Source organism: Bos indicus, chromosome 4, assembly GCF_029378745.1.
Source record: "Bos indicus isolate NIAB-ARS_2022 breed Sahiwal x Tharparkar chromosome 4, NIAB-ARS_B.indTharparkar_mat_pri_1.0, whole genome shotgun sequence".
Classification (NCBI taxonomy): Eukaryota; Metazoa; Chordata; class Mammalia; order Artiodactyla; family Bovidae; genus Bos; species Bos indicus.
Genome location: NC_091763.1, coordinates 108,182,787 through 108,195,835, shown reverse-complemented (window position 1 = coordinate 108,195,835; position 13,049 = coordinate 108,182,787). Strand labels below are relative to the sequence as shown.

General features: G+C 42.2%; 1 protein-coding gene across 5 annotated transcripts in view; it reads left to right on the top strand.

Moving 5' to 3' along the window:
• The window catches only part of TPK1 (thiamin pyrophosphokinase 1), a 384,981-nt gene that overhangs the window by 299,414 nt on the left and 72,518 nt on the right, over nucleotides 1-13,049 (top strand). Inside the window, exon 9 of one of the 5 annotated variants that reach the window (XM_070787344.1) lies at nucleotides 1-13,049. This exon is cut by the window's left edge and continues 26,247 nt beyond it; it is cut by the window's right edge and continues 30,999 nt beyond it. The exons of the other annotated variants lie outside the window; for them this stretch is intronic. The gene's annotated coding sequence lies outside the window, so the exon portion shown is untranslated. 5 annotated transcript variants of the gene reach the window in all.

Genomic DNA, 13,049 nt, shown 5'->3' with positions numbered 1-13,049 from the left:
CTGTGAAAAGAAACAATGCATTTCAGGACTATGGCGTGGCTTGTGTAAGAGTTTGTCATGAGAGGTCAAGAAGTATTTTATGTAGCTGAAGTGTGCACAGAGGTGGAGGAAAGTTGAAAGATGAGGTTGGTAATTTAGATGGGCTCAGATACTGTATCAGGAGAGGAAATCTGTATTTTAGTCTGTAGGCAATGAGGGAAGGTTTTATTTTATTTTTAATAATATTTTATTGAATACAGTTGACTTGCAGCGTTACGTTTCTGCTGTAATGTCAGTATACCTTTTAATACTCTTTGCCATGTAGGTCATTACAGAGTATTGAGTAGAGTTTGCTGTGCTCTACAGTGGGTCCATATCCGTTAACTATTTATAGATGAAAGTGAAAGTCGCTTAGTTGTGTCTGACTCTTTGGGACCCCATGGACTACACAGTCCATGGAATTCTCCAGGCCAGAATACTGGAGTGGGTAGCCTTTTCCTTCTCCAGAGGATCCTCCCAACCTAGGGATATAACCCAGGTCTCCCACATTGCGGGCGGATTCTTTACCAGCTGAGCCGCAAGGGAAGCCCAAGAATACTGGAGTGGGTAGCCTATCCCTTCTCCAGCAGATCTTCCCAACCCAGGAATTCAACTGGTGTCTCCTGCATTGCAGGCGGATTCTTTACCAGCTGAGGTATGCCCTAGTACTGTGTGTATGTTAATCCTAATCTTGCGGTTTATCCCTCCCCTACCTCTCCACCTTGGCAAGCATAATTTTTGTTTGCTGCATCTGTGACTATTGCTGTTTTGTAAATAAGTGGGAAAGAATTTAAATAGAGGAGGGAAATGATCCCCTTTGTGTTCAGCAGTGATTTATGAGATCATTTTATGGATTGGATTAAAGAAAGATACAGTAAGTAACTTTAAAAAAATTCAGACTACTTACAAAGCTAGAACCTCATGTTAATTATTTCAGTAAACAAAAAGAAGCATTTTGTCACTCATTCTAAAAGGGCAAGATTTTTTGAATGATTAAAAAAAAAAAACTGATGGCTCTATTAAATATATTAAAATTGACACTTGAACAGTACAGGTTTGAAATGCCCAGATCCACTTACATACAGATAAGTTTTCAATAGTGAATGCTACAAATACTAAACAGTCTTCGGTAGGTTGAGTCCTAGGATGAGCAGAAACCACAGATACGGAGGGCCGACTATAAATGACAGGTGGATGAACCCTCAGGTTGTTCAGGGATCATCTGTTCTATAGTTTTCAATATGTATCCTTGACCTTTAAAATTCAAATTCAACTTCCATGTCTGTTTGTGAAAGAGGGAATTCTCTGCTTCAGGGATAGGCTCTGTGAGATCATTTGGTTCTTTACAACAAACACAAAACTCGAAATGTTGCTTCTCCTTGTGAAACGTGACACATGTCTGTTTCTGTAATTTATTCTGTGCTGTTGTTGCGACTCACCCAGATGACCTGCCATCCTTTCGTTTAAAACAAAGTGGTGCGATTGAAAGGGTCACATGTCGTGCAGATGGAGTTCCGGAGACATGAGAGAGTCATCACAATTACAGATCCACAACCACACGTCCAGTGTACGGGGTGTCTCACCACCCGCTGCTGTTGACAGAAGGATTATCTTGTAGGTAGAACTCAATACTACCCACAGATAATGAATCTGTTTTCCTATCTATTTACATCTAGGTACTAACTGTTCATTGATGTTTCTTTAAAAGCGTATGTTGTACAATAAATGGAAAAGCAGAATCTTTAGGAACTTCAGTGTGAAATATTGTTTCATCACTACTGTATTTCTGATGATTAGCTTGCTTTTTTAATAGCTCTGTGAAATGTTTTTCTAATCAGTGCACTTGAGCCAATATCAGAACTAGAATTCCTAATTCTGAGCCGAAACAGTTGGAGACCAACCAAATCAGGACCTTTAATAAGCATTGTAAGGGGAAACCCATCAATCATGTATTCCCTCTCCCTAGCTCTGCATACATTATTGAAAATTTTTATCAAGGTTTTTATACTAAAAAGTCTTTAAGAAATTCAGATGATACATATATTAGCATGTAGTATTATCTAATCAAAATTTGATGTGTCAGGGTGAGTCCACTAACATATTCATAATTTTAATAGTGTTAACAACTCTGAAATTGGCTGATAATTATTTTAGAATTAGAGGCTCTAATTTGTCCATTGGTAACATGTTTCCACTGACCTGCCAATGTAATACCAATAATAAATTATACTTCTGTCTTCTTTGAGATCATAATGGGCAGTTGAAATGGGATATTTCTACCAGAATTGAATATTAATTTTTTCATGAACATTCGAAACTTCTAAAATGTATCAAGCTCAAGACCACGTTTAGCATTGTGCTAGCAGAGTCCGATCATCTTCTCAGTGGTTTTAATTTAGTTAAAGACTGTGATTGAAACCAGTCTTTGTTGTTTTCAGTCACTCAGTTGTGTCTGACTCTTCACAACCCCATGGACTCAGCATGCCTGGCTTCCCTGTCCATCACCAAACTCTGTTTCCCAGAGTTTGCTCAGACTCATGTCCATGGAATCAGTGATGCGTCCAACCATCTTGTCCTCTGTGGTCCCCTTCTCATCAGTTCAGTTCAGTCGCTCAGTCATGTCTGACTCTTTTGACCCCATGGACTGCAGTGCACCAGGCCTCCCTGTCCATCACCAACTCCCGGAGTTCACTCAAACTCATGTCCACTGAGTCGGTGATGCCATCCAACCATCTCATCCTCTGTCCTCCCCTTCTCCTCCCGCCTTCAATGTTTCCCTGCATCAGGGTCTTTTCCAATGAGTCAGTTCTTCGCATCTGGTGGTCAAAGTATTGGAGTGTCAGCTTCAGCATCAGTCCTTCCAGTGAATATTCAGGACTGATTTCCTTCAGGATGGACTGGTTGGATCTCCTGGCATTCCAAGGGACTCTCAAGAATCTTTCTTCTCCAGCGCCACAGTTTAAAAGCATCAATTCTCTGGTAGTCAGCTTTCTTTATAGTCCAACTCTCACATCCACACATGACTACTGGAGAAACCATAGCTTTGACTACACATATCTTTGTTGGCAAAGTAATGTCTGTGCTTTTTAATATGCTGTCTAGGTTTGTCATAGCTTTTTTCCCAAGAAGTAAGCGTCTTTTAATTTCATGGCTGCAGTCATCATTTGCAGTGATTTTGGAGCCCCCCAAAATAAAGTCTCTCACTGTTTTCATTGTTTCCCCAATAGTTGCCATGAAGTGATGGGACTCATGCCATGATCTTAGTTTTTGGAATATTGAGTTTCAAGCCAGCTTTTTCACTTTCCTCTTTCACCTTCATCAAGACACTCTTTAATTCATGTTTGCATTCTGCCATTAGAGTAGTGTCATCTGCATATCTGAGGTTATTGATATTTCTCCCCGCAATCTTGAATTCAGCTTTTGGTCATTCATCCTGGCATTTCGCAGGATGTACCCTGCATAGAGGTTAAATAAGCAGGGTGATATCCTTGACTTGCTCCTTTCCCAATTTGGAACAAGTCCATTGTTCATGCCTGGTTCTGACTGTTGCTTCTTGACCTACATATAGGTTTCTCAAGAGGCAGGTTAAGGTGGTTGGTATTCCCATCTCTTTAAGAATTTTCCATGGTTTGTTGTGATCCACACAGTCAGAGGCTTTAGCCTTGTCAATGAAGCAGAAGTAGATGCTTTTCTGGAATTCTCTTGCTTTTTGTATGATCCAACAGATGTTGGCAATTTGATTTCTGGTTCCTCTGACTTTTCTAAATCCAGCTTGTACCTCTGGAAGTTCTCAATTCACATACTGTTGAAGCCTGACTTGAAGGATTTTGAGCATTACCTTTCTCGCATGTGAATGAGTGTAGTTGTGTGGTAGTTTGAACATTCTTTGCAATTGCCCTTTGGGTTTGGAATGAAAACTGACCTTTTCCAATCCTGTGGCCACTGCTGAGTTTTCCAGATTTGCTGACATATTGAGTGCAGCATCATCTTTTAGGATTTGAAATAGCTCAGCTGGAATTCTATCACCTCTTCTAGCTTTGTTCGTAGTGATGCTTCCTAGGGCCCACTTGACTTCACACTCCAGGACGTCGGGCTCTAGGTCAGTGATCACACCATCGTGATTATCTGGGTTGTGAAGATCTTTTTTGTACAGTTCTTCTGTGTATTCTTGCCACCTCTTCTTAACATCTTCTGCTTCTGTTAGGTCCATACCATTTCTGTCCTTTATCGAGCCCATCTTTGCATGAAATATTCTCTTGGTATCTCTGATTTTTTTGAAGAGATCTATGCTCTTTGCCATTCTGTTATTTTCTTCTATTCCTTTTCAATGACCACTTAGGAAGGCTTTCTTATACTCTCCTTGCTATTCTTTGGAACTCTGCATTCAGATGGGCGTATCTTTCCTTTTCTCTTTTGCCTTTCACTTCTCTTCTTTTCTGAGCTATTTGTAAGGCCTCCTCAGACAACCATTTTGCTTTTTTGCATTTCTTTTTCTTGGGGATGGTCTTGATCACTGCCTCCTGTACAATGTTACAAACCTCAGTCCATAGTTTTTCAGGATGGAGGTTTATAACATTGTACAGGAGGCGGGGATCAAAACCATCCCGAAGAAAATCAGCCTAATCAGTGTTATTTTATCACTGTCAGCAAGGCTTCTGAGTACAATACCAAGCACCACGTGAAAGCCAAAATCTTAGCCAGAGAGCTTTACCCTTATTTACATCACATTAACACACAAATCAGAGAGACCCCAATGAGAACATTCTGTTGCCTCTGAATATTTCTTATGATATGTTTTAAATCTATGCAGTAAGGGTAAGTCATGTTAACACAGCGATTTTGAACATCTTACATTTTAGATCCCTTAGCTCAACCAAAATTTTACGTAGAACCTTAAACAATAAAGCTAGATAAACAAGTGTTTTGATTGAAGTACAATACAGATGCTATATGTGTATTGTGACTTATCACATACAGTTTTGAAAGTTACTAAAATACATTCATAACATTGTATATATGTCTTTCTAAATTTGCTGTGGCCTCTGCTTAATTTTTTCTTTAAGAAATAATAGCTAATAATACAAGTGAATACCGAGTGCTTCCATATATGTCAGAGACTCTTTTGAGTGCATCCTTTGAATCATTTTAGGTAATCTGACAAGAATCGAGTACCATTTTACAGGTGAGGAATCAGAGAGAGAGAGAGCAACTTTGTTGCCTGGGATCACAGAGTGTCCAAGCAGTAGAGCTAGGAGTGTCCTCTGGAGGGCTGGCTCCAGACTGAGGTACTTACCACCTCTGTACCGCCTTCTACCTAAAATAAAAATAACCTCGCACCAGGATCCCCAAAAGCACAGGCTGCTGTAGAGCGATGTTTGTCAGACGTACTTGAAAATTTTGCAGAGAACTAGTTGCCTTAGGGCTTTGTGGAAAATGAGCCCATACCTCTTTGCTACCTCTTGAACTTTTTTTGAAGCAAATGCAGGTATCAGCCTTGGCTGTACATTGGAGTCACCTGGGGCAGGTGGTTATAAAATGTACTGGTGCCTGTACTTTGTCCCTGACTTGGAGGGCCTGATTTAATCAGTCTCAGGTGTGGCTTTGATGCTGTTTGTTTTTCCCCAAAGCTTCCCAGGTATTTCCTATGCAGTCAAGGTTAAAAAGGACTATATTTAAAGCAAAGCTGCTTTTCTGCTATGTGCACACCTTTGCTCACACAGGGCAAAGGTATATGTGAGATGGGTGTCAGGAGGTACATAACAGAGTGGGATAAGGGGGCCAAAGACAAGCCATCCTAAGTTAATAGAACCACTTATGCATCTTCTTTCTTTAAAGTCGCTCAGTTGTGTCCGACTCTTTGTGACCCCATGGACCACACAGTCCATGGAATTCTCCAGGCCAGAATACTGGAGTGGGCAGCCTTTCCCTTCTCCAGGGGATCTTCCCAACCCAGGGATCAAACCCAGGTCTCCCGCATTGCAGATGGATTCTTTACCAGCTGAGCCACAAGGGAAGCCCAAGAATACTGGAGTGGGTAGTCTATCCCTTCTCCAGCAGAACTTCCTGACCCAGGATTCGAACCAGGGTCTCCTGCATTGCAGGTGGATTCTTTACCCCATACTGAGTCATTAAAGGACTCTTCTTTATGTTATATCAACATCACACACACACATACACACACACACACTCTCTGAATTCTCAGTGGGGCACTGAAACCAGTCTAGGTGGTCCTGCTCATTGTACATATGTTTTATAACCCCTGGCTTTACACTGTGTGATGTGAAAAGTAACAAAATTTCAATTTTGGAAAAGGATTATTTTGGATAAGAGAACATTGGGCGTAAATGGGAAGATTCTGTTGAAAGGGAACATCTGTTTATGTTAATTAGCAATTATGGTTAAAAACCTATTCCTCATATGGAGCACTTGCTATTTCTATAGTAGCCCACATGGCTGCTTGTAGCTAGAGGGTCTGTCATATGTAAGGCCTTCCTTATAGCTCTGATGGAACAAAATGATTAGTGTCTGGGGAGGGACTCACAGCCTTAGCATCCACGCATACAACTGTGGTGTTGGAGAAGACTCTTGAGAGTCCCTTGGACTGCAAGGAGGTCCAACCAGTCCATGCTAAAGGAGATCAGCCCTGGGATTTCTTTGGAAGGAATGATAATGAAGCTGAAACTCCAGTACTTTGGCCACCTGATGCGAAGAACTGACTCATTAGAAAAGACCCTGATGCTGGGAAACATTGAAGGCGGGAGGAGAAGGGGAGGACAGAGGATGAGATGGTTGGATGGCAACACCGGCTCAATGGACATGAGTTTGAGCAAGCTCCAGGAGTTGGTGATGAACAGGGAAGCCTGGTGTGCTGCAGTCCATGGAGTCGCAAAGAGTTGGACACGACTGAGAGACTGAACTGAACTGATACATATATACATGCATATGTACATGCCCAGAGCTGGGGAGAAAGAAAGGAGGGAGGGAGGGAAGGGAGAGGAAGAAAGAAAGGGCAGAAAGAGGAAGGAAGGAGAAGGGAACAATTGATGTCCATACCTGTCACTAAATTGTTATTTGGGCGAGTAGATTATTTCTTCTCTGTGACTGCGTGTGCAGGAAGCTCTGCTTCCATCCAATGTAATTAAACATATTCATTTGTTTTCTTGGACATAAAGTGTAGATTATATGCTGTCAAGTGATTCTCTTTTCAAAAAGAAAATACTTGTTTAGTGTTAGAACTCCACCCCAGAAATGTCGTCCATACACGTCTCCATCTCCTGCCATCAGTTTTGGTGTGTTGTGACTTTTTAAATGATGATTTTTAGTTTGAATAAGTTCACTATGCGGTCATATTAAGGGTATTCCTTTTTGAATTAGGAATTAGAATCCAAACCATGACTTACTTTACTTTTTTCCCTTTGCTCATTCAGATTGTAATTTTTTTCTACGTTACTTTATATTCCTGTTGAAGTGTTCTTTTTTCCTGAGAATTTTGTCACAACATGGATTAACAGAATCCTTTAAAGCAGGAAGACAAATATTTGCACAAGAAAGACAGGGATGGAGGAAAACAGTAACTGATACGTTTGAAGTCTAAGTCTATTTGGACCATAGTGGCCTGCAGTGCTCTTAATTTTTAGCTGGAGGCCAGAAGGGCAGATTCTGTCTTGGGACAGCTCCCCCATTGTAACTACCAGCAGTGAATGCACAGAATAATAGGTGTTAAATCAAGGAATCCCTTAGAAGTTGTGCTTTAAATTTTTTTTTCAACTAAAATGTCATATATTAGAGTAATTGAAACAATTATGTCAAATGATTCACCTGCTATGTAGCAAAATTGGGAAATTCTTATAAAAGAAGCCTCCTAGCTCACCAGTAAAGCCTAGGATGTAGGAAAGAAGAGGAATGCCATCACTTTGACAGGTTATTTGTTGGTTTTCTGATCTAGGCTATTGCACCGCCAGGATTCTGAGAGCCCTGGCGTCCTTGCTGGATTCCTTTCAATAGCTCAACTCCTAGATAATTGAAAAATGAAATCATTGTGGTCTGCTTGAGGAGCAGTGGATCAGGACTGAGAGATTTCATCTTCTCTTTCTGTGTGTCCAGATGGTCATTGTCTTAGCATTCTAGTGCCCTCACTGCTTCTGAATCTGAAACATCTGTTTCTATATCATTCTTCACTCTTCAGTTCTGTCACTAAGGTTCACTTGACCCTGTGGACTGAAAGGATGAAGCAACAAGCTCCAGGAAGGGATAAAAAGAGAATGCCACATCTCTGCTCTTTCAGCTCTGCAGAGTAACTGGCTCAGACAGAAGGCAGGAGAGATGGCTTGACTTCTCTTGGCAGGGGTGACCTTGTCCTTGACACCTGGGAGAGTTCAGGCATCTCCTTGAATACAGAGCATAATGGGCCACGAGGCTGGGGACCACAGGGGAACTGTGTTACTTTGTGGCAGTCTAATTGAAGACAGAATTTCCTCCACGAGAAACCAGTATCTTGACACTTGAATGGCCATGATGATTAACAGCCAAACCGGCCAGCCTCCCACATGTTTTAGGATTTACCTGCAAAGTAAAGGCCAGTCTAATGAAACATGCTTGTTGAACATCTGATCAACTGTGACTTGTTCTCTAGCATAGGACTTGAGCCAGAAAAGCCAAGTGTAATTCAGGGGCACGGGAAAATATCTTAGATTGTAGTCTGGTCTTCTGTGGTGTAGTTTGAGTATTTTGCCCTTCCTTAATCAATTCAATCAAATTTATCACTTTAGTCACTTGTGACCCTGGCCAAAGGGTTAGTCAAGCACTCGGTCAAGATGAAATAAAATAAAAGTCTTGAGTTTCAGGGCCAGAAGCCTTGAGCTTTCTCTTTCTTTAACTGACTCAGAGCAGTTCCTTGCTTTGAGCTGTCAGACCCACCTCCTGGATGGACATCACAGGCTGACTGCTGTATGAAGCCCCCACTTCATCCCATTATCCTTTACCTTCAGCAGACATTAAATCCACCTCCTTGTACAAAATTACTTAAACTTCCTGGCTTAGGAAGGGAAATTCACATGCCAGAAAAAGCATCCTTTGGGTTGAGTCAGACCCATAACTCACAGGAATGATTTATTATGTGTCTGTTTATCACTGAATCATGTGTCCACTTCAGGGAACACACTTTTTTTTTTAGTTTTTTGCCATTATAACTGGTAACAAACCAAAAAGATACAGCAGCATAAACAGTTATTTTCAGCGGGTGTTCAGCCTCTGTGAGACCTAAGAGTTTGTAAGGAAAGTTTTAATGAAATTACAAATTAAAGTTGTGTCCTGCCATTGCAGAGCCAGTTCCGCTTTTAGAGTGAATGGGGCTTTCATAGCACCCAAGGTGATACTTAGCTGTGCCAGTGACAGCAAGGCTGTGAGCAAGGGATCATTGTTGGACCTGCAGTGCCATCTACAGGACGGATGGAATAGTGGCGCTTCCACTTCTGCTTCAAATAATGTAGCCCCAAGGGGATAAAGCGGAGAAGGCAGTGGCACCCCACTCCAGTCCTCTTGCCTGGAAAATCCCATGGACGGAGGAGCCTGGCAGGCTGCAGTCCATGGGGTCGCTAAGAGTCAGACACGACTGAGCGACTTCGCTTTCACTTTTCACTTTCATGCATTGGAGAAGGAAATGGCAACCCACTCCAGTGTTCTTGCCTGGAGAATCCCAGGGACGGGGGAGCCTGGTGGCTGCCGTCTATGGGGTCATACAGAGTCGGACACGACTGAAGTGACTTAGCATAGCATAGCATAGCAAGGGGATAAAGATATGTAAGTTTCGAGTTCACTGTGTACAGGCAGCAAGACTTGGTTGCTACATTTAAAAAAAAAAGGTTGTCTGCATAATGCTTTTGTAGTACTTAAGTGTCTATTAGACCTATAGGTAATGGAATGCTGTTTTATTGAATTAATTGGAAATCCGATTCATTTGTTTCAAACATCCATTTGATAATCTTTGTAAGAGATAGCATTTTACTTTCTGGTTACTTTCAATAGACTGTATGACACTTGATATTAGATCATGATTTACTTATTTATCATGCCTATGGTTTCTGTCACTCCCTGTCAGAACACAATCACCAGGCAGCAAGAGATTTTTATTTTACTGATTTTTCCTGAGAACCTAGAACAGTACCTGCACAAAAGCAGGTGCTCACATATTTACATGTGAAAGAGTAAATGTCATTGTTTTGATAATAAGAACAAATGTAGAAAGATAGCTACCCTCCTGGAATTTTCAGTTCAGTTCAGTTCAGTCGCTCAGTCGTGTCCAACTCTTTTCGACCCCATGAATCGCAGCACGCCAGGCCTCCCTGTCCATCACCAACTCCCGGAGTTCACTCAGACTCACGTCCATCGAGTCAGTAATGCCATCCAGCCATCTCATCCTCTGTCGTCCCCTTCTCCTCTTGCCCCCAATCCCTCCCAGCATCAAGGTCTTTTCCAGTGAGTCAACTCTTCTCATGAGGTGGCCAAAGTACTGGAGTTTCAGCTTCAACATCAGTCCTTCCAATGAACATCCAGGACTGATCTCCTTTAGGATGGACTGGTTTTACATGTTTTTCCACAAAGTAGGATATAAATGTTACATAAAACATTAGAAAATTAAGACCTGAGGGGTTCGTCTGGGCCATGCCATCTGATTCAGTGGGAAAGGTGAGGAGAAAGAGGCCCTCTGATCCACGCCTGTCCTGGTCTCCTTCCCAGGTGCTTCTCCATCCTTCTCCCACCCAGACCCCAGGAGCCAGCACAGAACACAGTGCTGCATATGCAGTAGGGCCCCAGCAAGCCTCGTCGCATAAATCAGTTTCTCAGCATTCTAAATCCGAAGTGATTTTTCATCAGCTCATGTTTGTCTTCTTGACAGCCTCACTTCAGCTAGAATCTTTTGGGTAGGACTAAAGTTCAAAACGATGGGCCTAATAGACAGGATTGAGTTCTTTGGATTCAGAAAGGAAAAAGCCTCTCCTCACCTGCTGTTTATGAAACTTGTGATGTACAGTCTGCCTGTTAGAAGCCTGATTCCCTATTTCATGCTTCTGTTTTTTTCCCACCCTTAGATAGATAAGACAGACGGATGCAAAGATGAATGATGGATAGACGGATAGGTAGGTAGATACTGTGCATGTCTTTGCTTCAGGAAGTCAAATATATTCAATAAAAGTGAAGTCACTCAGTTGTGTCCGACTCTTTGCAACCCCATGGACTGTAGCCTACCACACTCCTCCGTTCATGGGATTTTCCAGGCAAGAGACCAAAATATGTCTGCCCTCCTAGCCACACCACCGCCCCCCCCCCACACACACACACACAACACCCCTTTAGAATGATGCCAGAATTACCATTTTACTTGAATAGCATTAGATAGTCTGTTTAATCTGATCTAAACTTTAGGAAACGCAGTACCACTAAAATCTCTAAGGTCAGCCAGTGATTCTTAAGGCTGCACACGCAGAGGAACAGGCTGCACACACTCCAGCCCCGGCTCTCGAGCTCTCTAGTACCAGGCATTTTTAATTGAGAAATCAGCAGTGTAGTACTTACTAGATTTTCCCAAATCCCATGCTGAGATCCTACAGTCTTCTCCCATCCCCTTATTATTAATAGCCACGATCTGATAGGTAGAATTATGAAACCTGGAAAAGACAGAGGCCAGAGGAAACTACCCCAGTCTTCCTGGGGCCTGCATATCCCCGCCCCCACCCCAGCACCTCTAAGAAAAACAACCAGAGCCTCATCCTCTGGTTGACAGGCTACATCTCTGGGAGGCCAGAGGCTGTTTCCAAGGGTGCAGGATGCCACACACATAACACAATTATCAGTCATTCATCAGTTACGATTGCCATATGCATCCATCTATCGAATCATAGCCTACAGCAGCCACCACCCATGAAGAGTCCAAAGTCAGATTCACACAGAAACACTGAGGGCGAGTAAAACAGACTCACCCACAGATTCTCCAGCACTATCAGAACTAAATGCCTGCTCCTGTTCCTGGTTCCATAAAGTAAACAACTAACATTCTCTCTCCCCAATACCACATGCGTAAGGAGGAGGTGGAATATTGCACTACAGTGAACATCTGGAGGTAACTGCGTGCCTCATTTCTTCAGATCAGTGAAGATACACAGCCTTTGGTTTTAAGCACGTTCCCTGTATTTCTGCAACCACATGAATAATTGCATAATTACACAGAGCTGCTCTGTGCTTCCATTCATCTTCCTCCTGCACACTCGCCTCCCCAGTGCCCCTCCTCCGGGGTAACTGTGCCTCCTTTTGTCTGTTTTCTGTATGAGGCTTTATCTTAGTGGGACTCTCAGGAGTCTCTTCCAGCACCACAGTTTGAAAGCATCAATTATTTGGCACTCTGCCTTCTTTATGGTCCAACTCTCACATCCATACATGACTACTGGAAAAGCCATAGCTTTGACTAGACAGACCTTTGTCGGCAAAGTAATGTGTCTCCTTTTTTAATATGCTGTCTAGGTTTGTCTTCCAAGGAGCAAGCGTCTTTTAATTTTGTGGCTGCAGTCATCGTCTGCAGTGATTTTGGAGCCCAAGAATATAGAGTCTGTCACTGTTTCCATTATCTCCCCATCTATTTGTCATGAAGTGATGGGACTGGATGTCATGATCTTCGTTTTTTGAGTGTTGAATTTCAAGTCAGCTTTTTCACTCTCCTCTTTGACCTTCATCAAGAGGCTCTTTAATTCCTCTTCACTTTCTCTCATTAGGGTGGGGTCATCCGCATATCTGAGGTTATTGATATTTCTCCTGGTAATTTTGATTCCACTTGTACTTCATCCAGCCCAGTATTTTGCATGATGTACTCTGCATATAAATTAAATAAGCAGAGTGACAGTATACAGCCTTGATGTACTCCTTTCTCGATTTTGAACCAGTTCGTTGCTCCATGTCCAGTTCTAACAGTTGCTTCTTGATCTGCATACAGGTTTTTCAGGAGGCAGATAAGGTGGTCTGGTATTCCCATCTCCTTCAGAAAT